We start from the raw sequence: 27,151 nt of genomic DNA, 5'->3' as shown, positions 1-27,151 counted from the left end.
CTGGTCATTTGCCAAAAATGTCAAACAAGAACATTCACATATTTTTCGACAGGTTTTGAAAAAGGTTCTGAAGTAAAAGTCAGCCCTTTTCTGCTGGGGGTTGCCATTGTTTCAGCATATCGCCACGGTTACATAGGTATTTCCTTTGTTACCTGCATTTGAATTTAGAACAATGAATAACCCCGCGCACTAAGCAGTTTAGACATGGTTTGTATCTAAATACGTACTATACATTTAATCAAAATAGTTCCAAATGAATCTTAATGCAAAGCAGTCTTTAAGCTTCTCTTTCACAAAAACACAAAGCTGCTTGTTGTTAGATGCGGGCCATTTTATAAGGAATATTTTGTCAGCGCCATGCGGCTGTCCTACCACCACATTACTGCCACTAGTTGAACAACAACCCCTTCCAACAAAGTCTCTGTTATCAGCCTTGTTTGTTCAACCTTGCCACTCATTAGCAGACCCCCCTCTGGCTATATGAATGGATAGGGAAGGTCAATACAATGACCCTGCATGCCCACTCACTGCCCATACTGCAAACAACAGAGGCCCGTGTGTTCTGCAGATTGCATCACAACCCCACTAACGAGCAGAGCCATTGGCCTGAGAGCACTAATGCAATTATGCAACACAGGCACTGTGAGTCGGGGCTATGGGGAAAGAACAATGAACTGGATGTGACAATTCGTGGGTTTGTTACCTTACTGTTACTATACAGAACTAAAGATGCTACACTGTATATACTGCTTCACAAGGAGGAAAAGAGATAAAAAATATATATATATATAAACAGAGCATGGGCAAGCACTGAAGAAAAAGGCAAATAAAAAACAGATTAACACAGAGGAAAAAAAAGATATAGATTGCAGGAAGGATGAGAGATTGAATAAAGGAATACGTTTGACGAAGCAAACAGAGTAAGCGACACAAAAATGGAAAGAGGCCGATATTAGCCTGTAGTATTATGTAAGCTGTCTGGCTGAAGCCGTCTGGGGACACAGCATCGTCAGTAAACAACACCTCTCGAGCTGCCACTGTTTCATCTCCTCTTCTCCAAGATGTGTACAATACATGGAGAGTTCTGTAATAAAGGCTAGTGGTTACAACACTTTCGAACCCCAGGCTACAAACTGAGAAGAACACAACAAGCTAATAGAATCAGAGTTACAATGAAATGATACGATGCACAAATGGAGGGACAGTGTTACATGGGGCTGAACGCCAAAGCAATTTCAAAGACGAAGCTTGAGCTTTTCCTGACTCGACATTTTGACTTAGTGTTATAGCTGGGCCCCAGTTATGGCTTTAGCTTTTTCACATGGTTGAGTGAAGGGAGAACAACTGTTGGTCACCTCGGAATCTCAAACACTTTCAGTTTAAACTGTGACGTTTAAACTGCAGTCCTGTCAGCTGAAGACAAACTAAAGCACAACATGTTACACTTTCTTATGCACACAAAATAATAAGCATAGGTTCATTCAAAGCAATAAATTAAGTCATTTCTTCAGCTGCTCTGGGGATTATTATCTTTATGAGCACTTCCCCCTCGTAAGAACAGGAATCCACGGTAGGGAAATGCCACAACTGCAACCACACGCAAGTGTGTAGAGAGGATCTAAGATGAGTACCATACAACAGACAGGTCATACTCATAAAAGATAGCAAAGAGGTGACAGGGGATACATGTCTGCCCAGTGCAGAGTGCCCTACAGTATAAACCAGCCCACAATGAATGTATACTTAAACTGAAAAGTAGTCCTTTCAACAAGTGAGCAGACTTTTTGTATGTGTGATTTATTTATAGATGTGTTGAAAGAGGCCTAATTGGAGAGAGACAAACAGGAGAATCCAGAAATGAGCTTATTCAAACACTGGGATCGTAGAGTATGAGGGAGGATGGTGAAGGAGTAGTGAAGAAATGTATCCTGAAAAATGGTCTCTCTGCCCTTCCAGCTAAATCATTTGTAAACACTGCTTATTATTAATCACTTTTGTGGAGAAATTTGTTCAGTGAAAAATACTGCATGGCAGCAAAGAAACCTTATGGATCATTGCACCTCAACGGGATAAAATTAGTGGCTTAAGAACATTATAGCTATCTTGTAGAAAGATTTGATACCTTATAAAAATTACATCCAATTTACTGTTTAATACAGATTTTCTATGGTATTCTTTTATAACATTTTCAAAATCCAATAATGAAAACAAACAAATTATTTTGAAAACAGTCCGTCATTTGATGCAAGGGGTACACTAAAGCAGAATGGCTATCAGCTCGTCTAAGATTACATTCCCCATACATAGTCTGGATTCCCCAGGTACCGGTGTTAAGTGTCGAGCATGAAGATAAGAGGAACTTGATTAGCAGGGGTGCTATATTTACTGCCATTAGACGAGACCTTTTACCCTCTAAGGTGGTCCAGATCATCGGGAAAAATCATCCGAGGAATCTTTATGTATCACAACAGGAAGTAGGTGACAGGTGACAGTTTATGTGTTCAAATGAAGTCATCATAGGTTTGACAGTAAAGAATAAAATCTCAGTTGCTATGCAAAAGTTTAAGATTTTCTGTTTATGAGTAGCCTCAACTATTTATCTCAAACACTTCCAGACTATCCTGAACAGTCACATACTTCTATTTCAATGATGGGCATTGAACTACTCCGCAATTAGCTACACAAACCTCATTACTCTCTTACAGAGCAGTACTGCAACTAATGACCGTAAGTATGCATCAACATATTATATGCTTGCATATATGCTTAAATATTTGTATAAATACCAGGGCATCTTTAAAGGGAACTTTGCATGCCAGTCAGAGAAAGAAGAGTATCAAGCATTCACATGAGACTGTAACCCAAGAGCCTTGTGTTTGCTATTATTCTGTAAAGGCAACTTTTGAATGTCTTTGTCCTTAGGTACATCCGCCTTTAAAGAAATCAGGAAGGAATGAGGAAGAGGAGGGCAAAACAGAGTGACAATAACAAGGGAATTAAAGTTTTTAAGCTGCTCTGTAGAGCCCTGATAAGCCCTCTGACCTCAAAACATTCTGTACTTTCTTCTAGAAAATATAAATACGCAAATCTGTGTTCAAATTGGACTCATTTTGGTCTCTACAGAGGAACTACTTCCTTAAACCATATCACAGGTGATACACATTCCGCCAAGCAATGAAGTCCCATCTGTCCCAAATACTGCAAATACTGTCTAACTTTCATATCATAGTAGTAATGTACAGGGACTGGAATTTACTGAATATCTGTTAATAATAGCACATTTACCAAGGAAAAATGGGGTGCTCTGTGACGTTTACAGGGAACAGACAAAGTGTGTCACTGTATGTCAGGTCCAGGAAAAAGGGAACCGAGCGGACCCATGCCACGAACCGAGGCTGGGAACCACCCCTCACTGTGTACTCAAGGGGTCAAGGTGACATTCCACAACACCTCTGAGACTGGCCTAATGGAGGGATTGGTGCATGGCTTTTGTTGAGTGGGAAAGAAGAGACCATGAAAAAGTGTGTAACAAGAGATGGAAGTATGTAAAAGGGACAGAGGGAGGAAAATGAGATTCTGGGGCAAAAATATGGGAGGGCAAGAGGTAAAGGAACGTTTTTTGGAACTGATCTAAAACTTTTTTCCACATTAGGTCAAAATATATAAATATATCAAAATGCAAAATTTTTAAATAACACTTAAACAGTGAATTTCTGCTGTATGTATAATTCATTTGAACTTTCCCTTTTCAGTGAAAAACATTTATTTCCTCCAGCCTGAATCAATCTTCTTGTTTTCAATCCACAAAACTGTAATCTAAGTTATTTTCTGATGCTATTTCTGAGGTGATCGTGGTAGCAGCCACTGTTTTATTTGACACCATTTCCCCTGTCCACTGTCACAAAAGACAAAAATTCTTCTCTCAGTCTATAATTGTGGGTTTTGGCAGAACAGATAAATACAATTCCCTTTTGGTGTTTGGGTTGTAAAATCTATTCACATCTCTTTTAATTTGAATTCCCTTTAAAGCATCAGTGTGAGCATACCACGTAAATATGATCACATCATAAATTAGTAGACAGCATTACATGACATGTTTGTGTACTGAAACTTGAAAAACAAATATATGTAAATCAAACATTCATATATTGAAATATTATTTTAGTTTTTGTTTATGATTTAGGTGGACAAATTAAATCTATATTTGTCAAACCATAATACCCAACCTTCAATCCACTTTTAGAAACTGTAATTTAATAGATAAAGCGCTCCTGTTTTTGGCATAAAAATTCACATTAGTACATCATTTACTTGTCAAATGCAACCCTGCAATGTGTGTATATTTTGTGACATTTAACTCTGAAAGCCTGACCTCTCAACCAGCAGAGTGCAGGTGCAACAGTCCATCAAGCAGAGAAAATGTAACTCTTACCGTCATAAAACCAAAAGACTGGAGACTTGCTAAGAAGAGTCAGGTATAGGTGAGCCGTGAGCCCCAGTGCCTTTTCCTTTCTCCTTCTCTTCTTATATTCTGATTTGTTTTGTCCTTCCTCTTCCCTCTGCTCAGGATAAGTCTCTCCTCCTGGTCAAGCTTTATTCCCAGATCTTACCCCGTTTAATGCCTAGGAAGCACAGAGACAACAGAACGAGGAGAAAGTTAGAGAGCCAAAGAGAGGGAGTGACGGAGAAAGAGAGTTCCCTGTTTGGGTGAAGCAGTGATCAGATACGGCTATTTTCAGACTCAGGCATGCTCGTCTATGAGACTGGAAAGTTACCCCCCAGTGTATATGGGTGGGGGCTAAGTGACAGGGCTGACTATCTCTATTTTACCACACGCACACATGTTTGCATGCATGCATACCACACAGCATGCACACACATATGCACGCAAAGACAGACTATATCTATATACATACACATACTGTACAAGCAAGAACACAGTCACATACTCTTTGGAATTCTATGGTACAAAATACATCAGGTAGGTACACCTCTGAGGAATTATGGTTAAATGAACCAGGGTTAGGACAGCAGTGGGGGAGCGCATACGGAGAGGCGTGTTAGAGACCTTCCACACGCCATCTCTCCTTCCGGGCTTTAATGTCACACAGTAGTCCATGTCGTCAGTGTGGGACTATGTAAAGTGGAGTTCTCCACAGAGAAACTGACAGGAGTGTCAAATTGTTCTCACATTAGATTTTCTTTCACTCTCCGTTCCTGACACTTTGATTGCCTGTGACGCACTAGTCTTTATGTTTTTATCACAAATAAACCATGTGCAGTCACATCAGGCTGTAAATATACACAGAATAATTATGTGTCGACTCACCTTCGTCATTATTAATAATCTTACTGCTGTGTAATCCATATGGGAATGTATATATTTGGAAATGACCACACACACACAAGCTGAATATACACAGCAGAGAGGTCAGCCAGAAGCACCTCTAGACCCCAGACTCCCTGCTATTCTCAGAATGATGATGTAACTACTGCTATTAGCATCTCATATTTAGAGCCTGGATACCTAAAACCAACCAGGCAGCTACTGTGCAATATGCTTTTTTGGACCACTTCCACCTCGTCCCTTCACACCCATACTCGACAATAAACAAAAGGGACACAAAAATCAGCAACTACCAAATTACAGGGTAGTAGGGTTCAAGAACAGTTCAGCAGTCACTACAAAGGAAATCCACTAATTTATGGTAATGCAACACCATTAGTAAATTGCTCAGTGGTGACTTATTTTCCACTACAGAAACAGAAGCAGATAGCTAAAACAACTGTGATTCTAACTGTGGCAGCATCTTTGTCGACAGCCTTCCTTGTGAAAACAGTTTTGACAGTATGCAAAAGATGACTGTATTGTGTTCTGCTCCCACTTTGTACCTCAAGAGGTGATAGTAAGTCACTGCGGCGTCCAATCGGTCCCGTTAATCCAGTGGTTCTCCATTATTTTCTGTCATGCCCCCCGTAGGGGACAGAAATTTTTTCACGCACCCCTGAATTTTAATACTATTGAGAACCTGATAATATTTATCTGTACAAACCACTGTATGAGTTGCTGGCACCAGCATTCTGCATACAATCACCTGTCACCTATCAAAATAGATTAATAAAATGAGCTGAGATAACATCTGCAACAACAAAATTTCCAAGTTCAGTTTATTAACTCAATTTGTAACATTCAAACAAGACTGCTCAGTCTGTGTGATTCTCAAAACAGAGAAAAAAGTGCAAATGATTCACTGGGATGTGCATCTTTATAGACTTAACACAGTAACATTCAAAACTTTTTAAACATTGTAAACATTGGTCACCCTTCAACTTCATCAGCTTATTCCTTTTCAAAAAGGAATATGACTTTTTAATGTTTTGTTTTTTTTGTGCAAAATTTGCAACAATATTGGTTATATTTAACGTTTATCAGTTAGATGTTCTGTGAGTTGTTCTCGGAGGTCGTCTGAAATGTCAAATATATGTCTCCCAATTGTGTCATTAGACAGAGGAACAGTATTCAGTGTCTCAGCACTTTTCTCACCTATGATCCTACCTATGTCCAATGCTGCCAGAGCTCCTCTGCTATGGTGTGAGGATTTTTTGCAGCTTGTGCAATATTTGTGTTCACAACAATTGTTTTAGTCTGGTAGGTAAACAGCTGTTAATGCTAACACTGGCTGTTTAGCAATAGTTACATTGTAGCTAATTGTGTAATATTACAGACAGTTAATATATTTAATTTTATTTATTAGCTGTTTGTTGAAAGAAAGAAGGGCATGTAGAAAGGACCATTTTTATTGTTTCTTACAACCGGGGTCAACACCTCAACCTTCGGGTGAAATGCTGCCCCCAGTTTATTTGACAGGTGGCCAATTCTTACATAAAGTTCCTTTAAGATGTCATTCCAGTAACTAAAAACAATCTCTTGTGTAGGTATTAGGGGTGAGTAAAAATATCGATTCATCAATGCATTGCAATATATTTTTCCCCAATTCTATATCGATTCATTAAATCCTCCGAAGTTGGCACTGAATCGATATCAGTGCATTTAAATCAATATCGAGGTTCTTAACAATACCCAGTCCTAGTAGGTATACAAGGATAGAAGGTAATGTTATTGTAATTTTACAGCGAAGGGTTGTATAATGAATTTCAGGTTGTCATCAATATCAGGCATACATTATAAATGGACCAATTATTGCAAGTGTATCAAAAACAATCATTTTAATTGGGTCAACACCAAGTATTTCATGCATATAAATCCACAAAGGTAAAATACGAAACTCATGAACTAGCTCAGCCAACTGTCAACACGTTGCAAACCTTTAAATCAAACATGGATGGACTTGGTTGAGTTGTCCCGGAGGAGCACTATCTGTGTCCGCTGTCATCGTGCAAAGGATGAAGTGGTAATGTAAAAATCCTATCTACACGGACACAGATGGCTCCAATGATAAGTAGCACTTCTGTAACTATGTCCCCCCCCCAAACATCCAAGCTTCAAACCTTGGGGTTCCCACAGCCCACAACAGTGATTGGTGTGTCAGCAGACATGATCAAACGGCAGATGGCCCCCAGAAATGTCTGGTCACGTGCCAAGGATCAAGGAGGTATGGTGAAAAGCTCACAACTGACAGGTGCTAATGATGTAACCTCGGGGACAAAATCAGGGTAGTATCAGAAGACCAATAAAATACTGAAGGGACGAAAGCACCTGAGTTTAGTCTTCTATTCTAATGTATTTTTTTACCTACATGAGGCTTTGCAAAAGATGGCCGACAAGATCTACATCAACATCTGAACAAGCATCACCAACAATTTCTGGTGTTTGACTTTGTGAGTTTACAGATCGGAATCACAACCCTCATGCATTAAAACTAAAATGCAACTTTGACGAGCACCTCCTGTCAGGTTTTGCATGTGAATGAATGATTTATAAACACAATTAAAAACCGACATGACACAGCAGCATCTTAGGAATGATCTCATTAAAGTACCAGGGCAAACTATTTTTATAGCGACTGACACACACTCACACTCAAACACACCGACACTTTGACCTTTGAGCCACTCCGGACGACAGTGGTCGCGTCGACATGGTCTCACCCGTACAGTTTCAACACCTAATTCATTATCAGCTTCTGCAAGGCCCTGCCATTCCCAGTTAAGTAAGTGGCAGGTTATAAAAAGCAGAAGAGCTGTGCATGTACACATTAGTAAGTGTCACTTACTGGAAAACACTTAAAGCTGGGAGCAGATCAAATAAGGAAAAATATATCCACAAAGCTTTGCTTTGGAACAACACAAAATGCAGAGGAATATGAGCTAAGAGCTCACTGTGTTTTGTGTTGATACAGTTAATAGAATATTTAGATGCAAATTAAGAATATGGAAGTAACCTAATACAATTCAAACCAGCTAAAGATAATTTGAAAAGGTTTAAGGCCTCTGATGTTCAGGACAGAGAGCTGAAAGTTCCAAAGTTCTTACAACGACACAGAGATGATCATGGTGGTTTACTTTACCTCATTAAATATTTAACATTTTTGTTTGTTGTAGTCAATTGCTACAGGATTCAACAAAGCACATAGCTTTACTCGAAGATTATATATATGAAATTCACTTGCCAGTGGACATCACAAGCACCAACATCTCAGACCAAAAACAAAGGCGGAAATAAAATAAAACTCACCGCAGTCTTTCCACAGTCTTCCCGACAATCACCAATGCTTGTTTGGTCGAAATAAATCCTTAATTCACCAAGTTAGATGTGAAATATCCGTGAAAGGGGCTGCTGGCCAGCGTAAGCTAACGTTAATCCTTGGGGACAAATGCACCTGTCAAAGTACGTCCACTAAAAGTGCTTGTTTTTAGGCTCTGATTGTTTTTCTACATGTATAAAAACATTAAGGAAAGGATCCCTACAGAGATATACCTTTTGATTAACCAGGAACAGCCGTAATATTGCTATAGTTCGCCATGCTCCAAAGACAACAAAGTTAATTTGACCTCACACTGTAGCCCCACATTGTAACATCATAACTTCAGTCAAAGTGGACAGAAGATAAGATAAGATAAGATATTCCTTTATTTATCCCCCTTAGGAGAAATTCAGGTTGACACAGCAGCAATAGGGCAAAGTAGTGCAAAAACAGAGAACAAAGAATATCACAATAAAAATATTACTAATATTATTAATATTAGAAGATATAAAACTAAATGAAAGTATATACACTATGCATTGTTCAAGTAGGACATGGAGTGCAAAGTATGAGCAGAAAATTAAACTCGACTAAAAATAAAAAAATAAAACTAAACTGTGGAAAGTGGAAATTAAATATAAATAGTGCAAAAGGTTTGTGCGTTGTAGGTAGGAGTTTTAAACCAGTCTTTGTCTGTGGGGGTTGAGGTACTGGGTGCTGTGGCATTGTGGAGTCTGATGGCTGATGGTACAAACGAGCCTCCAAACCGCTTCGAGGCTCGGGGCTGTGTCAGTCTGTAGCTGAAAGTGCTCCTGAGCTGCCTCAGCTCAGTGTAGAGAGGATGAGAGGGGTTGTCCATGATGGCTTTCAGCTTCCCTCTCATCCTCTTTTCAGTCACAGCCTCCACACTGTCCAGCTCCATCCCCACCACCGAGCTGGCCTTCCTCACCAGCTTGCTAAGCTTGTTGGCACCCCCAGTGCCGATGCCTCCCCCCACCCCCAACAGACCACCGCAAAGAAGAGGACACTGGGCACTACAGACTGGCAGAACATCTGTAGTAGCCGAGTGCACACGTTGAATGACCTGAGTCAATTGTCAACTGTACCAACGATCACAAACTCTGCTTTGGTTGAAATAAAATAAAAGCAGTTTCAGTCGCTCTACTCAGCTTCACACGGAGCAGACCAGTTATGTAAACAAACCAGAGAGAGGCTGTGATTGCAACACAAGCAACGGGAGTGTAATGTCATTCTCTGCATCGGATGCCTTTACTCTACTCTACTATTAATGTTTTAAAAAGCATCAACTGTATAAAACCTATAAGACATAAAAGACCTTTCAGAATTGCCTAGTTTGATCACTCTGATGGGCTGGATACTACAGTAGCGAAAAGGTGTGGTGCTGCTGTTGTTAAAAATGCATGCGAGGACCAGGCAGCAAACTCTTGTCTTACATCATCTAAAGCTCAACACACTGCGTTTGCAAATTCTGACCTACCTGTGTACTCAAGGTAGTCTTCAAACACTTTATCCTAGCTTAGCAGGACAGGCTCCTTAATTCCTCCATGTTGTGTCGCTAATCAGTTTAAAGAATGTCTCAATCCTTGAAGACTTAGAGCCTTTTTTTAAATTCAAGCCTTTTATATTGCTGCGACAAACTTAAGACATACTGTTCTTACCACTGAAACAAATATATTAAATCTGGACTGGACTGAAATGGTATACATGCAAATAAAGTGTACAAAAATAATTTTGCATTTTATTTATGACAATATGCACTTTCTTTAGTATCCTCTTTTACGCTCTCCACATCATTGTAAATCTGTATCACATAAGACATCAGTATGCCACTGTACCCAAATCACTCAGGTGCTTCCCCTCTTGTTCATTGTTAGTTATTGCAGTTATAACAGTAACAAAAAGCAAGGTATGATTATAGATGAATAAATAAGGGAAAAATGGACCTGAACTTTTTGTTTTTGCACAATGTGATGTTATTAGTTACTAATTATTAATTCTTAATGATCAACTTATTAATCAATAGATACATTCAGCATCCTTGGCTGACCCAGAATCACTGACCATTCCACATAATTTCCACAGTTGACAAAAAAATATATATTTTTATTAAAAGAAAACTGGCTCAGCATTTTTTTTTTTGCAAAAAGTCCCCATCATCAAACAGCTCAGTCACTGAGAAAGCTCAGGGAGCAAGCATGCCCTGCAGGCGGCCCCTATTATCAGTGAGACTAAGAATTAGGCAAGCTCTTCACACATCACTTGAGCCATGACATCAGCTTCTGAAGGAGGGCAGAGAGGGGGGAAGATGAAGGAGGAAAACACACCAGAGGGACAATGAGAAAATAGAGGGCACCAAAACAAGGAAATAAACAAAGAAGAATTAAAAAGGGGTGTTTGTGTGTGTGAGCCAGAGAGAGTGACGGAGAGAGAGGAAGAAAGTGAACTATGAGAGTAACCCCCTGTTACATTCTGTACTTTCAGGAGAAATGTATCACATTCTCCTATTCCCCGATGGCCTGCCTTGATCCCCTTTCCTCCTCCCTCTCCCTCTGCCTCTCTCACTCAAAGATGCATGTACACACACACACACACACACACACACACACACACACACACACACACACACACACACACACGCACACACACACTCTCTCTCTCTCTCAGCAACCCTAAACTGGCAGGTGCAACTGAGTTAACGCTAACAGAGACATACTTTCTGGCTCATCAATCAAGTCAAAATGCTATGATCGCCCATTAAGTGTGTATATTTAAGCCTCTGTGAGAGGCTGTTTATTGGTACAGCAGCCCCCCATGAGACAGATAGCAGCCAACTGTTGCACGTCATATTGCATCCCGCTGTCTCACTTCCTCTCCCCCAGACACAAGCATGCAGTCATAGAAATACATAAAATACTACATCAAAGACACCGTCTAGTAAAGAAACATACACACACACACACACACACACACACACACACACACACACACACACAGAGAGAGAGGCCAGGTAGGCCACACTGGGAGCGGTATGAGGTTCCCGGAGTGATAATGTTACACTTTGTGCATTCTGGACACCTCCCCGCTCTCCCGGTTCACCCAGCATTCAAATGGGTCTTACAGATATCGTCCATCGCTGCTGGCTTTTTTTTTTTTTTTCTCTCCTCCTCATGACATCATCCTTTTACACCAGTTTGTTTAGCATATAGCACCAAAGAAACACAGGGGTGACTATCCCTCACTCCTTTCTGTCAGATCTAGCATATGACATAGGCAACACAGCAACAGATTAGTCTTAAAATATGTGACATAAAGTGAGTCAGAGCCACCACTGGTTTTCACCCAAGCCCTCAAAATTACAGACTGATTTAAACCTTTAATAGGTTTAATAGGTAGGTGAATAAACACAAAAACTCTGGTAGCAGGATTAAGGAAACAACTGTACCTCTGTGTTGACATTACAGTGGCCCTGTGAGGCTTCACAATACATTATACTCATGTAGCAAATGTATTGATGGGTTTGTGTTGGTGTCATAAAATAAGTAATTCAAGAAGGCACAATACAAAACTCAGGAATCCTCAGAGATTTGTTAAATAATTTTTGTAAAGATAAACCTGCATATTAGACCAAATAATGTATATGTATGGTTCTCATTATTGCACATAAAATACTGTACTGCACCACAATAGTGCAAGCTAACAATAGAGATTATCTTAAGCATTTGGGATGTAGGTTAAACATGGATATCTCAATTCATGCTCATTACTACCAAGCAGCCTGTTTACATCTCTCATGCTGACTGTCTTCAGGCTGCTTCTAATGTTCAGGAATATTTCTTTTTCCTCTCTCCACCGCTTAAAAGCTTGTGGTTTGAGTATTTAACATCCTCCCAGCTCTGACCGCATCTTCCTTTAATGCACTGGAAACAGAAATCCACCGGAATGCACTTTACCGCATCCCGGATGAGCACATTCATTTGCCCCTGGTTCACTCCGATTACAACTACAGGGTCATTGTTTGTTTGTAATGCACACTTTAAAAAAATATATAATAATAATAATAATAATAGCATGTTTACCTCCTCAAACAGCACGGAATACAGCTCGTGGTCTGCTAAAAGCGGAAGATAATCGCCCCCCCTTTACCACCCCACTATTAACAACAACACTGCTGATATTGTGCCTTACCTTAAAACGACCGCTGCCTCAACACATCGTCGGGCAATCAGCCTCTTCCATGTGAGAAAAGGGCATCGCTCATTCGCTCTAACAAGCGCAGAAGTGCAGACACAAGGAGCTAGCGGGCGCTGCGGAAGCTAGTGCTGCGTCCGTGTGATGAAACTGTACACCTGTTTTTCGACGCGCATGGATGTTCGCTCCCTCCCTCGGGGGTCACTGGGGGGGGCTCAGATAGCAATGCGGTGGAGCTGTCCTGTCCCCACTTCTTTTTTTTTTGTTTGTTTTTTTTCTCACGACATAAACCTCCCAAGGAAGAGGCGACACACCGGCACAATTAGTTACCGCATTTTTTTTTTCTTCTCGGGACTACAAGCGCCAGTCGCACCGCTCGGTCTCACACACACACACACACACACACACACACACACACACACACACACACACACACACAACTCTACCTGGCTCTCGAGCACTCGCTGTCCACAAATGGACTGAACCTGCCTCCCGTTTCCGTTTTTTTTTAAAATATTATTATTGAATGATGCCGTGGCTTCGTGCGCAAAATGGCCTCTGTTATTTTCATTCAGCAACAGTCTACCGCGAGCTTCTCATTGGGTCTGCGCGTAGTCATGGCAACGCCCGCGGTTCAATCAGTGCTCGCAGAGGACACACAGCGGGCCTGAGAGCAGCTCGCTGCTATCAGGAAAGTGCCACTTTTCTTCCTATCTGCAGCCGAAACGCAACAAAAGAGTGACCTCAGCTCGAAGCCGCTCTACGGAGGCTGTGCGGGGCTGTGTGTTCACGGTCAGAACATGATAATAACACAGGCCAGGCTTAGTGAGTGAGCCACAGACCTGTGCTTAGAGTAATCAAGAGCAACGTTTGTAACATCGTGTGTTTTACCTGGCAGCATGTCAGTGTTTCAAGGGAAATGTTGAGATATTAATGACAAGTAAGTTATATATTGACTTCCTTGTAGAATTACTTAATGGTTTGAGTAACCTCAGTTGTGTTTTCAGGATAGGGTTACAAACTCAATCAAATATTTGCAAAGGAGAAAGCTCATAGTGAATAGAGAGCATCTGGAGCATAGGATGTAGGTTAATCAATGATATTTTACTATCAGGTAGGGTAGACTATAATCTACTTCTATGTAAATATTTGCCAGGACAAAATGTGAAATTGTGAATAATTTTTTATTTGTTCCCAGGTTTTACCTTTTTAAAGGGTAGAATTAAAAAAATCTAACTACAGTGTTGTGTTGTGTTTTGCATAAATTTATTTCTGTAGTCAGCTTCTATCATCATTAATCATTGTGGAAAATCCACAGATGAAATGTTTCCGTGTTCACACTGCATGTGTTGATTTTTCAGTTGTTGACAGAGAGCTGATTATATGGCAGCAAAATCCACTAATGATGTGAAAAGTGTTAAACCCAGGTGTGGATTTATATTAGCACTGACATGGTGCTGGTTTTAACACACAACATTTTAAATTAAAACTGACATTATTGCTGTGAGGTCTTCTGCCCTCGCTTGTTAAATGCCAGAAATTGAATTATGGTTTTGTCTCTTTAATTGATGCCCAGTAACAAAACTGTATTTGTTTTAACTCTGTCTTTATTAAGCAAAGCCACTGGACCGTGTCTTGATTTTTGATGGCTTAACTGGGGATTTCTCCCCCTCCGTGTCTGCCTGTCTCCCTCTTTCTCACACACGCACCAAGCTGTTAAATTATTTACGGACTGGATGGCAGTCCTTTATAGTCAATACTAAGGTATCCTGTGACCATGGCAGAAAATATGGCCTTTACACATTTATCACATTGTTTTGCTTTTGTTTCAAAGGAAATAGCGCGGCACTCTGTCCTTTGTGTCTATTCTATTGTATTTGAATAAGCAGATAAACCAACAGGTTCAGAAGAAAATCTTTTGCACTAATTCTATCAAGTCTCAGTGCAGACATAGGTCTGTAGACTGGGAGTGGGACAGCAAACTCTATTTCTCATGAATTCTTAAAACCAAAGATCCTATTAGAGATGGTCTAGTGAGTTCATATGAAATCAAACAAAAGAGAAACATGACCCTTTCACCTCATGAAAATTACACTTTTGCATGGCATCTATTTAATATCTGACCTTTGATATCCTCACGTAATGGTGTCAACTCCACTTTATGTGTTCACCTATAAAGCTCTGTCGTGTTGTTATTAGCTTTGTGGTGATGCAACGCTATCTCACATCATCAGCTCAACTACCACTGCTTAACCGCATCCTTATAATGGAACCACTTGCGTAAAATTAAATGAAAAAGCGACCTCAAAAGTGATGCAGTGCCTTTAAAAAGTCACCTGGTTTAATGTTTATATGAGAACGTTTTCATTCTAATTATATTACTAATGGATTTTCCTGTCAGTTGATTTAGTAAAGTGAATATGTTAAATATAAGTAATACCTTAAGTTGCATTAACAACCAATAACTTATCAGTAGCTTTAAAGCTGCAGTGTTATTTTGTTGTTGGCACATGCATGAAGAACCCTTTCTTCTCTCAACATTAAAGCTGTACAAATTTAGACCGTTATTGATAGCTGACCTTTCTGAAGTGTCAACAAGACCACATCTGTGAGTGTGTGTGCATGCATGAATGCATGTGTTTGGTCTTTTATCACCAGCTCTTATGAGCCGTATAGGCAGCCGTTACTGAATCTAGCTGTTGTCAAGTAGGTGCCTTTTTATAGGTGGTATGTTATCCACAGACATACTCTTAGCAATTCTTTTCTGATGGGGCCAGGGAGGATGATGACGATACATTATGTCTGGTATGCAGTCCATTGGTGATACAGGTGCAGACATTTTAAGGGCGGAGCTTACGGCATTACAGCACATTATAGAACAAGACTTATGGTGTGTCTACACAGGAGGCTTGTCGGCCACATTTTTCACTCATCTGTCTCATGCATGTCTGGCCAGTGTCGGATCTAGAACAAATATCCGGGGGGGTACAAGATTTACAGCCGTGGGACACCAAATTACTCACAAGTGGCAACATAGTTGTGAAAGTGAAACCATTCGGTTGTATGCTCCCCAGGAAGACATTTTAAGAAAGAAAATGACAAAAGTAGTGCTTTTTTGTGGTTTTCCTTGTGATTTAAAACACAAGGAGAAATCATTTCGGTGTAAATAAATAAAAGAATACACGTTTTAAATGGACTAAAATGCATCCAAATGACTGAAATCCGCAGACAGTCCCTCCTCTGGTACCAGGCAGCAGGAAAACATCTCTTCTTACTCCCAAACAGGCTTATGGAGTAGGTGCAGAGAGTGACCTGTTTAGGCCCATTTTCTCCTAAATCATCCACGATGGTGTCAGGCTCAAGAACTGTATCTCCATAAATTGACGATCATCTGTGCTTTAAGTTAAAATTATGCGTGAGTTTAATCTTGGGGTCAGGCAGAGATTAGGTTAATAAACAGCTTTGTAGGTTACAGTTTTACTAGCTAATCCAAAAAGTGACGAGACGATAGCTAGGCCTCCTGGACTGTGTTGCTACATATAGTCACAGGAATCCTTACCCACCCCCTCTGAGAGCCAAGAATGGGCTTTAAGCAGCGGTAGTAGAGGTGCCACCACTGTGCAACATTCATCTAATGGAGTCAAGTGTTGACAGTGCAATCCAAAAGCTGGCCTTGGACAGGAGATATGCTGAAGCTGACCGCAGTCAAAGAACCACTGCATTATAATACACACAAAGTATCCGGATATGTGCCAGACCTTCATCCAAATGCAAATGTGTAATAATGCTTCCCATAATAGTATTTCCCTTTTAGGACGGCAACATGAACCTTATCTTAAAGGGCGTGACATCATCAACCATGTGTCATGCTCTTTTGGCTACAGCTACCTATCCTCATCCCAATCATGTCTGCAATTATCTAATGTCCAAGCCCTTACATATACTACCATCACGCCCTCACGGCCCCTCTTAGAATAGCCCACAATAAAGGAGAGCAGGCTGGCACATGGATCTTGTGAGAAAATAACTCTTTTATCTGAGCAGTGGCACTGTCTCACATCTTTCCACTGTTGCTTTCCAAAGAGATCCACATTTGGAACAGCTGATACTGAGGTTCATTCGTCTGGCCAATGTTAAAGTAGCACAGCGGTGCTGAATGAGTGGATGTCATATGAGTGCATGAGGACATTGTCTGGCAATGACATCATGCCACTTCCACTTACATTCCAGACTTGCTTTGATGTCTAAGAGCTTACCAGGTGAAATGTCTCAGCAAATCTGTTAGAGGACGAGATTGCTGATGCAGAGTCCTGCATCATTCTCTATGTTTAGCAGTGTCAGAAAGTGCAAGTTGACCCTTTACCTTCTGTCTGTTGTTGAAGGCTTATATTCTAATGTTACCAATGTTATTAGACTCCTTTTCACTCCATTAATTGTTGTTAGTCAGAATGCATAATTGTGCTGTGATTTAACAGGGTTAATCCTCACCTTACGTTGATAAAGTGAAAAAAACAAAATGCTGAATTCTGTCAACCAGCCATCATTCAGCCACGGAAATACAAATTAAACTTCATATATCCTAACCCTCACCCTGGCCTCTGCCTTCATGCTGTTCTATATCAATCAAAAAGAGTCAACATTGCCCAGTGAAAATGCCAGTGTCACTCACGTCTCTTCATTTTATATATAAAAGCTGACACAGCAGTGTTATGACAGATGCTGGGGAGAAGCTAACATAGCAGAGCCAAGAAAAATGGTGGAAGAGAAGGGATGAAGTATAACAGAATAATAAATGACACGGTGAAGGACATAGAGGAACAGAGAGTCATAGACAAAATTTTAGCTCATACAAGTTGACATCATCATTTGTCTACCTGTCTAGACGTGATGACCTCATGGGAATCTTCCCAGCATGACAATGCATATTATGACTTCAAAGAACCCTTAAAAATCAAGATGTAGATTGTTTCACTGTTATAAACACAATATAATTGTATTCAAGTTAAATTCCTGTTGATGGCTGTAACATCTGTGGCTGACAGGAGATGAACTTTGACCCAAGCTGGATAATTGCATCACAATACATGAAATGCTGGGCAGGAATCCTGTGGTTGTTTCAACATATCTTAAACTGATAAAATATCTTAACTGAAATATAAATTTGCAACAGCCTAGACCAAAAAATACTCACTGATGGATGTCTCCCACAACCATTCATATCATATAATAAATAATGCATTAACTTTCTGTATTATTTATAAATAACTTGAGTAAATAAAACTCAAAGTCTGAATATGTGTTGAAAGGAACCACTGAAGACTTGTTTTTTAATACTTTTCAATTACTGGTTATCCAGTAGTGCTGAGGATGGCTGAACGGGTGAGACTGGAGGCAGAAAAAGGAGACTAAGGAGCTAATTAGTTTTCTGTAATATTACTCATATTTTTCAATATTGTAACAGATCTTAAAAATACACTTGCCTGAATTGTTTGTCTTTAAAGCTCCACAAATCAATATTGTGATGATAACAATGGATCAGATGACGGTGTTATGTATACGTGTCAGTCATAATGACAAAGTCACAGAGAATTATCAACGAACGCCACAGTGCTACATAACATTTTAGCTCCTTTTAACTCATTGTTTTGGTTGCATTGACCCCAAATCCCTGTTTCCGATCACAACAGGCTCTAATATATCTGCACAGCAAAATGCAGACAGACAAAGATAAATGTCTAGCTGGAGAAGACAGTAAAACAGCTAGTAAGCTAAAGACTCATATATTTCTCTTGGGAGTAAGTGGAGACCAAAACAGAGCCAAAACAAGATCAATACCCTCATTCATCCTTCAGACAAAAACACTATTCCACATGACTGCTATATCTGCTCTGTGACTTCATGGCACATACATTTGAAAGCCATTCGCTCGGCTTTAGAAGGTGATGATATGTAGAGTTGTGTTTTTCAGGTTGAGTTCTTTATTTTTTTTCTTGTTTTATTATTTTCTTCAAGTGGCAAAAAATGATGAATGTACCCGCAACAATTTAAAACAACATGGTATCCGTGAGTCCTGTACAAAAAACTGCAGCAGAGCTATCAACCCCTTGCATGTAAAACTTAAAACATAATACTGTACAGACACTTTGATGTCTATGTGAATCAGGTTTTCAGTTTTCTCATCTTAAGTGGACTCTCCTTTTCAAGTTGTTAAGCTGACATAGCCATTACTTGCGAATTAGTGACAATATTTCATGTTCAGCACATCTGTGTGGCACAGTAAAGGCAGGCCTTGCTTCCCCCCCTTTCATATGAGGAGTCAGCAACTGTCAAACATGCAGAGGCAGCTCACACCAGGAGAGGTTGTAGTTGTATAATGAACAAAGTGAAACAAAATAATTACAACAGCGGGACATGAGGGTGCTTTTAGGCTACCAGAGTGCTAATTCATCTGCTGATCTGTCCTTGATGTTCTGAAGTGTGAAGCTACACAAGATTATATTTTCCAAAACACAAACAGCAAATGTGTTCAGACCCGAGGACTCCTACATGACAATAAAATTACAACTAAGTCTGGGAAACTAAATCTGGGAAAATACTGACAACCTGCTTACTGGTTTGGTAGTAATTAATAATTTAAACTTTGTATTAGTCAATCACATCACATTTCTTACTTTTTATCCATGCTAGCATGGCTTTATGGCTTGGCTTTATTGATGGCAATGTTGGTCTGTCTGTTGGGCAGTAAATGGGTCCACCACTTTGGTCCAGACTGACATACCTCAACAAATAGTGCATAGACTAACAATACATTTGGTAAAAACTTTCATGGTGCCCAAAGGATAAATGCTTATGTTAGGTGAGTCCTGTAGTGCCACCATGCAGGCCAAAGTTATCACTCGTCCTGTGGTGTATCTCAGCATCTACTGGATGGATTGGCACCACAGTGTGTAGACGGTCATTCATGGTTCCCAGAGGATAGTCTGACTTTGGTGATACCATGACCTTTCCTTCAGTACCAAATGTTAGCATGATAACACACTAAACTAAGATGGTGACTACGGTAAATGTTATACCGGCTACATGTTAGCATTGTCATTCTGTGCATTTAAGCATACTGATATCAGCACTCAGATTAAGTTGCCTATAGCCTCACAGAGCAGCTAGCATGGCTGTAGACCTTTGGTTTTGTTTCCACTATACTTTAAGTTTTAGTAAATATATCCATGTCTAATAACTTTAATCATTTCAGTACTGGGATCATTGTCAGACCACCACATGCAGTATGATCTGTTACTACCACACCATCACACTAAAACATCTAATCTAACGCTTGGAACTCACAACCTCATACACCTCTCCGCTTTTCCTTATCAGGGCATGGAGCGAATGCAGGGTAGCTTATGCTGGTTATGCAACATACCTCTTCATGTTTCCCATGTGTGTCTTCCAAAGACAATTGCTGATAGATAGTCTCTCTCTGTAACACATTTCTAATATTACTCTGCACTTCATCCACCTCAATACCCTTCACTGATGTTGGTAAGCCATCCCTCTCCAGTGTGACTGCTAAGTGAATTGATAAGTGGTGTTGAGGCTGTGAAATGTTGCATAGCTGTATTCTGTGTTTGCCAGAAAGCTCACTAGAAGAGCAGGAGGGAAGATGAGACTCAACCAACACAGAAAAGACAAAGTCAACATAAAAGACCTAGAGTAAGATGGGTTGAAAGAAGAAACTTTGAAACATAAAACAGTGGACTGGTACGTGAAACGTGAATATGTACATGTACAGAGGCAAACAGTATGCAGGGAACAATGAAAAGTGATGTGAGTGAGAGTAAGAGCATCTCCAAGAGAATGTGATGCCAGTCAATGAGTGAATGTGCCAGCTGGCTCAGACTGTGTATTCACATGGTCTTTGAACCTTTCTGGCTCACGTGATCAGGTGTTTTGTGAGAAAACAGGCACATTCTCAGGTTAGGAGAGAAGTGTCTGAGGGTGTTTTGTTGATTTTGATGTATTCAGAGAATCACGATCGTATCACGTAGCACTGTCTTATTATAATAATTTGTCTTGGTTTCTTCATTCATTTTTTTTATTTCATTGATTGTCTTTTTAATATAAGTTTTCCCTTTTTTTCAACTAAATTTCTTGAACTAAAAAAAGCAGACGTTGTTCATCTTATGTGTTTATATCCCAACACCGCAGAGGAGGGTGGAAACATATAAAGCAATCAATACAGTACAACAATATCACAAACTATATTCGTAAAAATGACCATGGATTTGAATCAACAGCTCTCTGACATAGTTTTGTGAAAGATATGTATATATGCTTCCAAAATAGGTTTTTGTTACATCAATGCATGGCAAAAAAATAAAAATGGTGTTGTTGTTCTTTAATCATATCCACCTCTTGTATAACTTTATACAGCTAAGCATGGTTCATGAATCAACAATTCAGTATAAACTGCCACTCTCAATTCGCTTGAATTTATGGTCTATAGCCAACCATAACGTTTTAAGGCATCATTAAGCAGGAGCTGTGAATGAAATATAATTTAGACCCTCCTTTCACTCTGTAGTCAGTTTCCATAAATAGCACAACTAGCTGGTGACACCGCCAAACAAACCAAAATACAAGCAAATGTGCAAGAATAATATTGTGATTATTGTATTCTGGTGGATAACCATTTATCTTGGAGGGAACACAGAAAGCACAGAGAGTCCTGACAGTTTTGGACGGGCTGTGTACTTGATGTCAGATGCTCAGGTGTTAGCACACCCTGCTGTACTTTTGTTTTCAAACATACTACATAAGTAGATTAAGTTGTTTTGAAGTCAGCCAGTAGAGGTCACCATTGGGGCCATCACAATAAACTCTACTTAAACTTTTCATATTCTATCACTGCTGTATCTTTAAGATTTCTATCTCAACCACACTTTCATTTATTCTGTAATTTATTAAAATATTAGAATTTTATCACTGGTTTACATATATGAAATGTACACACTTCTGTGCATAAGAGGATAATATAAAAAAGTAGCAAAGCAAAGATGCCCCTAATTACACTGAATATGGTTCCATTGTATTCAAGGTTCTGAGTAAGCTGTCAAGGAGTAAAAGTGAGCTAACAATACCAGGACCCTGAAACTGGAGCAGCTAAATGGAATTCAGCCATCACTAATTTTATTATTTACACCCCAAAATGTAAACGGTTAAATGAAAAAGGCTTATATTAATGTTTGCCAAATGATATACAGTTATTTTGCAAATTAAAACGTCAAAGTTAAAACCATGTAACTAATAGCCTCACTGTAGTATTTCTTAACTGTAGAAATAACTACAAATATTGAGATTAAAACCATTTCTTGACACTCCTTATTTTACATTTATTTTGTCTAAATTGAACAACAGGTTTGTAATTCATAACAGCAAATATTTAATATGTACCCATCTTTGCACACACCCATGTTCCCAGTCTCACAGTGAGTAATTATTGTGATGTTCCATATCAGCAGCAGAGAAACCAGCTGGGGTTGATTAGAGTTGGCAGAATCAAACACATTACCAGCTCTTTCTATCATCTACTTGCTAATGAGCCTGCTAGTGCAAAGTATTTATATAAAAAAAGATCTCCTTCAGAATTCTGTCCTTGATTTATTGGTAAAGCTGTAAATCCTCTTCATAGATTTTCAGCTTCTTTTCAGGCCTGTAATTAAGTAATAGCTTGATTAATCCTATCAAACCCGCATTGCCAAACGGGAGAGCAGGGACATTCATTAGGAGCCAACAGGAGATTAATACACACCAAACATGCAATTGTGTGTATAATGGCTTTAAAGTCCCAACCTTATGATTCTCTGTGATCTTTGGAAACAAATGTGGACTCAGATGCATTTAAAAGTTGAGGGAACAAGTGCGCTTTGGTAAAAAATAACACTATGATTTATTTTGTACTTTTTAGACATGATTTGACTCTATATTGGATGAACAGATAATTGCTGCTGATGAATTTTGGCTATCACAGTCGTAAAGCAAAGTTCCAGTATGTTGTGTCACAGCTGCATTTTTCACAGATGTTTCACAGGAAATGGGAATAATGGTTAAGTACAGAAGCAAATTGTTCTGCTGTCTTTGGGGCAAAGCAATCTGTCCAGGCTGAGAATTTTTTAGGATGAGGAATGTGACCCCTGAATCTCCCTCTTCCTTCTTTGGTAACAGCCTTGCTCCGCTACATCAAAAGAGACCTAAATCGCTAAATCAGTTTTGACCACATGACCCAGAGAAATATTTGTGTATTCAGCCAAAGGGGGATGAACTTATTATAGAGGAGTGAATGAAGGAAAAATGTGTTTATCTATTGATTTGTTTATCAGCTGAAACCCACTCAAACTCTACAGTCTACTTAATCCTATCAAAATAGTGGATCTTTATTTACTTTGGTCACATTTACTTTTCTTGTCTTTTTGGTTTCTTTCTTTGTTTGTTTGATTAAGGATACTGTGCTTATTTGGATAACAGTGATGTTCTAACAGCACAAACAAATCCTGTGAGAAAATGGTAAAATAATGCAACCAGTTACACATGGTGTAAAAACGCTTTGAGTGGTCGGAAGACTAGAAAGGTGCTATACATTTACATCCATTTACCATTTACCATCCAGTTGAAATTAAAATGTCTGAGCTGATCGTCACACTCCTGAATGAGGATCATGAGAGACACTAATGACTTTGAGAAAGTCTGCTAGTATGAATATACCATATTTGTATTTTGAAAGGAACCAGTAGATTTCAAACATTCCCTCAAGCCATATGGCTTTTTAAATCAAGAAAGCATTAAATCCCATCTGCTAACTATCACTGACAGGCTGGGTTGTTGGCACTGCCAGACTATTGTAAGTAGCCGAAGCTTAAGGTGCTGGCACAAAGCTCTGCCAGCCTTCCATGCACTCAGTCTGGTGTTAGAAAGGTGTAATCTCCTCCTGAAAAGGCCACTTGTTTCACAGCTTTTAGCACACGGTCAAAACCTTGCAGTGTCAGCTCTTAGCATGAAGTGTCTCTGCAAAACCACGGGACAAAGCTCAAGGCACTGTCTGTAAACTGCAACTTCACTAGATTTCCTCACACAGGTCTTTGAGGAAGATGTGAAAAACTACAATTTAGTTAACATGATAATGAAATTGTGCAGTCTATTCATGATTCAGATTAAAACCAAAGACCAAAGCAACTTTTAATATTGTTCCTATAGTATTTATAAGCATTATTTAAGAAAAAATAATTACAGCCATACTTGAATAATTCCTTAAATCAACTGTAATCAATATTTTTAGTATCAACATATCAATGAGCGATAGCTTGTTTCAGCTCATTGTTTTGGTTTTTCAACCTTCACTGTTTTGAATGAAAAAGTTCTGATAAACCCACAGTATGCTACCTGCTCAGCACCTAAGGGCAGACAGACAAAGTAAGCGACTAGCTGATGAACGTGGTAGAGCATTTCATAGAATATTAGACTTACATTTAAAAATACAACCCCAAATGAATGATAATGTTACTCCTTATCTTCTGGATGTAAATAATATATAAATATTGTTATATCAACTTTTTGGGAATTGTAAGGTCTCTGTACATAATATCATAAGGACTAAGGTCTGGACTTGTTCTATATGAAAAGTGTCCTGAGATAACGTCTGTTATGATTTGCTATACAAATAAAACTGAATAGAATTTCACTTTATATGATGATACAATGTTGCTGTTGTGTTTACAGCTTGTTTCTGCTGCCCCCAAGTGGTGGGAAAATAGTCACAGCCTCATGTGAAGATTTTCTTTTTGCTCTGTTTCTTGTCACTCCAAAAACTATTACTTAAGAGAATTTTAAGGCTTATTTTTGGTCTACACTGATTTCTTTAATTGATTCATTGCAAACATATTCAGCAATATAAAGTAACTAAGTTGTAGCCCTAATAAGGTTTCCATTGTATCTGCCACATTTCCAGCCGTGTACTCCCCACACATGGAATTATCTTTCCTTGCATTTTACTGAGCTGCACTGCAGAGAGTTAACAGTCCAGTATAGTAGATCCATGCTGCAGATTCCAGTTCAGTATTGACGTCCTGTCACCCCTGGGGACCACTTATAGTGAGAAGAGACCTGAGTCATCACTTACTGAGCACTAGCCAGTGATGAGAAGCACCATACCATCAGCTAATGCTCAAATAAAAAAAATAGAAAATACAATGAATATGTCGATAATTGCACAACAGTTGGAGGTGTTTATTCTCACTGATGATAAGAAAAGGAAATTGTATCATTTTCAGTAACGTAGCAAATCGGATTTTTTCTTTCATGTAGGTTTCATTGATCACAATCAGGAATAACAGCTTAATCTGATAAGGAACACTAAATTGAATACATTCATGTTCTGGTCTGGTCTGTTTTATTGTGTTCTGTATTCCAGTATCCAGTATGTGATTGAAATCAGACTGCACATACATTGCTATGAACCATTTGCTCCTCCCTTCCTCTAAGGTGTAATAAGCAGCGTGCTTTTGGACAAGCTGTGTGTCAGTGGCTGACACCAGTAGCAGAGCTGGCCGTCTGACCTCCAAACATCATTGGTCAGCAAACTGGGGAGGGGGAGACATACAGTGCTGCAGTGTCTTTTTTTTCTGCAGAGGGCAGAGAGAACATGCTACAACATTGCTGCTGCTGACTGCACCACTCCTTGTATGTACATTTCCCTTCCTCTCTTCTTCCACATCTCTTGATCTTAAATCTCTTCATCTCACTTACCCTATGTTGCCTTTTTCATCTTCACCAGCCTCATGTGAAGATGAAAAAGGGATTTTATCCCCCCTCTTCTTAAAATATCAACGTGAAGTCAAGCAAACAAAGACTTTGAATTAGCCCTGTTCCCCTGCTTTTTATGAATAATTATTCTTGTTTATGTAGTAGTTGCCCAGTAAATCAGACAATGACACTGCTGTGAGACTACAACAAACTCCATTAGACACTTTGTGATGTTTACGGGATAAACACATAAGGGTAAACAGATAAGTATGGTGTACAACTCACAGCTTTCTGGTGAATATCAGTGTATAGTGAGGGTTTGAACACACTCATAATGCAATTACTGTGTGAGTTAATGTACAGGATTACATAACATAGGTTAACATTCACCATGTATAGCAGTGAAGAGCCAAGAGGGCAAACCTACCTTTTGTTTTGAGGCATTCCGCCGCTCCAGAGATTCAATCTGCAAATGAGGGAGAGGAGATTTACCCGAGCCGGTAAGATGAAGAATGTGGCACAAACACTCCCATTGATGGAGCCGCTGCCCCCGCAGTTATCCCTTTTGCATGAGTGCATTCAATCACAAGTACGCATGACACGCACTAGCCACTCTCCTGCTAAGTGAAACATGTACAGCAATGCCTGTCACTCAGTTCACAGTACAGTAGGGGTGTTTCTCCTTACTTTTAATCCCTCATTCCAGTGCCAAGTTGGTTCTCCTGAGAGAATCTGATGCACCTAATTCCTGTCAGCTTTCATGTCTCTGTTTGCCTCCTTCCCCTCCTGAGCTGTTGACAGTGCACTTCATGATTTAGGCAGTATTAAAGCAGAACGGAGCTGCAACAATTCCCTGCTGCATCATTTGCTCTGGTTCTCCTCATGGCCCCTTATGTCTACATACATCTTCTGCTCTCTGTTTATTTTATAGCTATGTTTCCAGCTGAAATACCCTGAATCTTATCTCTCCCTTTTCTTCACCACATTAACTATCTTGGCCACCACCACAGTGCAGACCATGCTAGCTCTCTCCACTTTTTACAGGTCTTCAGCAATCCAGCTATTGGCACAAAGCCCTGTAAGCTGCCTCGGCTTAGCACTAGTCTAAACCAATCAGGTGGCCTGAGGTCTATCCCAGGAAGGACCTGCTTTATTAATCTGAGGGGAGGATAAAGAGGAAAAGAGAGGGGATAGAAAAGTAAATGTATGTCTATGTCCGTATTATCATGGAGGATGAGGGGGGTGTTTATTGCAGATCTTTTTTCTCAGGGCAATGTAATGATTCCTGCTTGGTATGCTGTAGAATCACCAGCATGAAAGGTCACAGGGTTGGGGGCCCCCTCCATAAATCTTCAAATAATCAATCTATTGGCAAAGAGAGTGTGCAAGGAAGCTGGAAAACACAGAAAAGCTGACATGCTATGTCAACAGGGAGACATTAAAAA

At 39.6% G+C, this 27,151-nt stretch overlaps 1 protein-coding gene across 25 annotated transcripts in view; it reads right to left on the bottom strand.

The window, feature by feature from the left end:
- Positions 1-26,335, bottom strand: part of sorbs2a (sorbin and SH3 domain containing 2a) — a 66,119-nt gene extending 39,784 nt beyond the window's left edge. For 14 of the 25 annotated variants that reach the window (XR_007881453.1, XR_007881454.1, XM_051383625.1 and 11 more), the window contains exons 1-2: positions 12,912-13,354; positions 4,433-4,622 (exon numbers count right to left, since the gene is read on the bottom strand). The gene's annotated coding sequence lies outside the window, so the exon portion shown is untranslated. The other 11 variants (XM_051383637.1, XM_051383638.1, XM_051383639.1 and 8 more) reach the window with 6 other exon arrangements.
- Between the last annotated feature and the right edge of the window lie 816 nt (positions 26,336-27,151).

Source organism: Dicentrarchus labrax, unplaced genomic scaffold (assembly GCF_905237075.1).
Source record: "Dicentrarchus labrax unplaced genomic scaffold, dlabrax2021, whole genome shotgun sequence".
Taxonomy (NCBI): domain Eukaryota; kingdom Metazoa; phylum Chordata; class Actinopteri; family Moronidae; genus Dicentrarchus; species Dicentrarchus labrax.
Note: the sequence above shows the minus strand (reverse complement) of the source record. Positions and strands in the feature narration are given on the sequence as shown.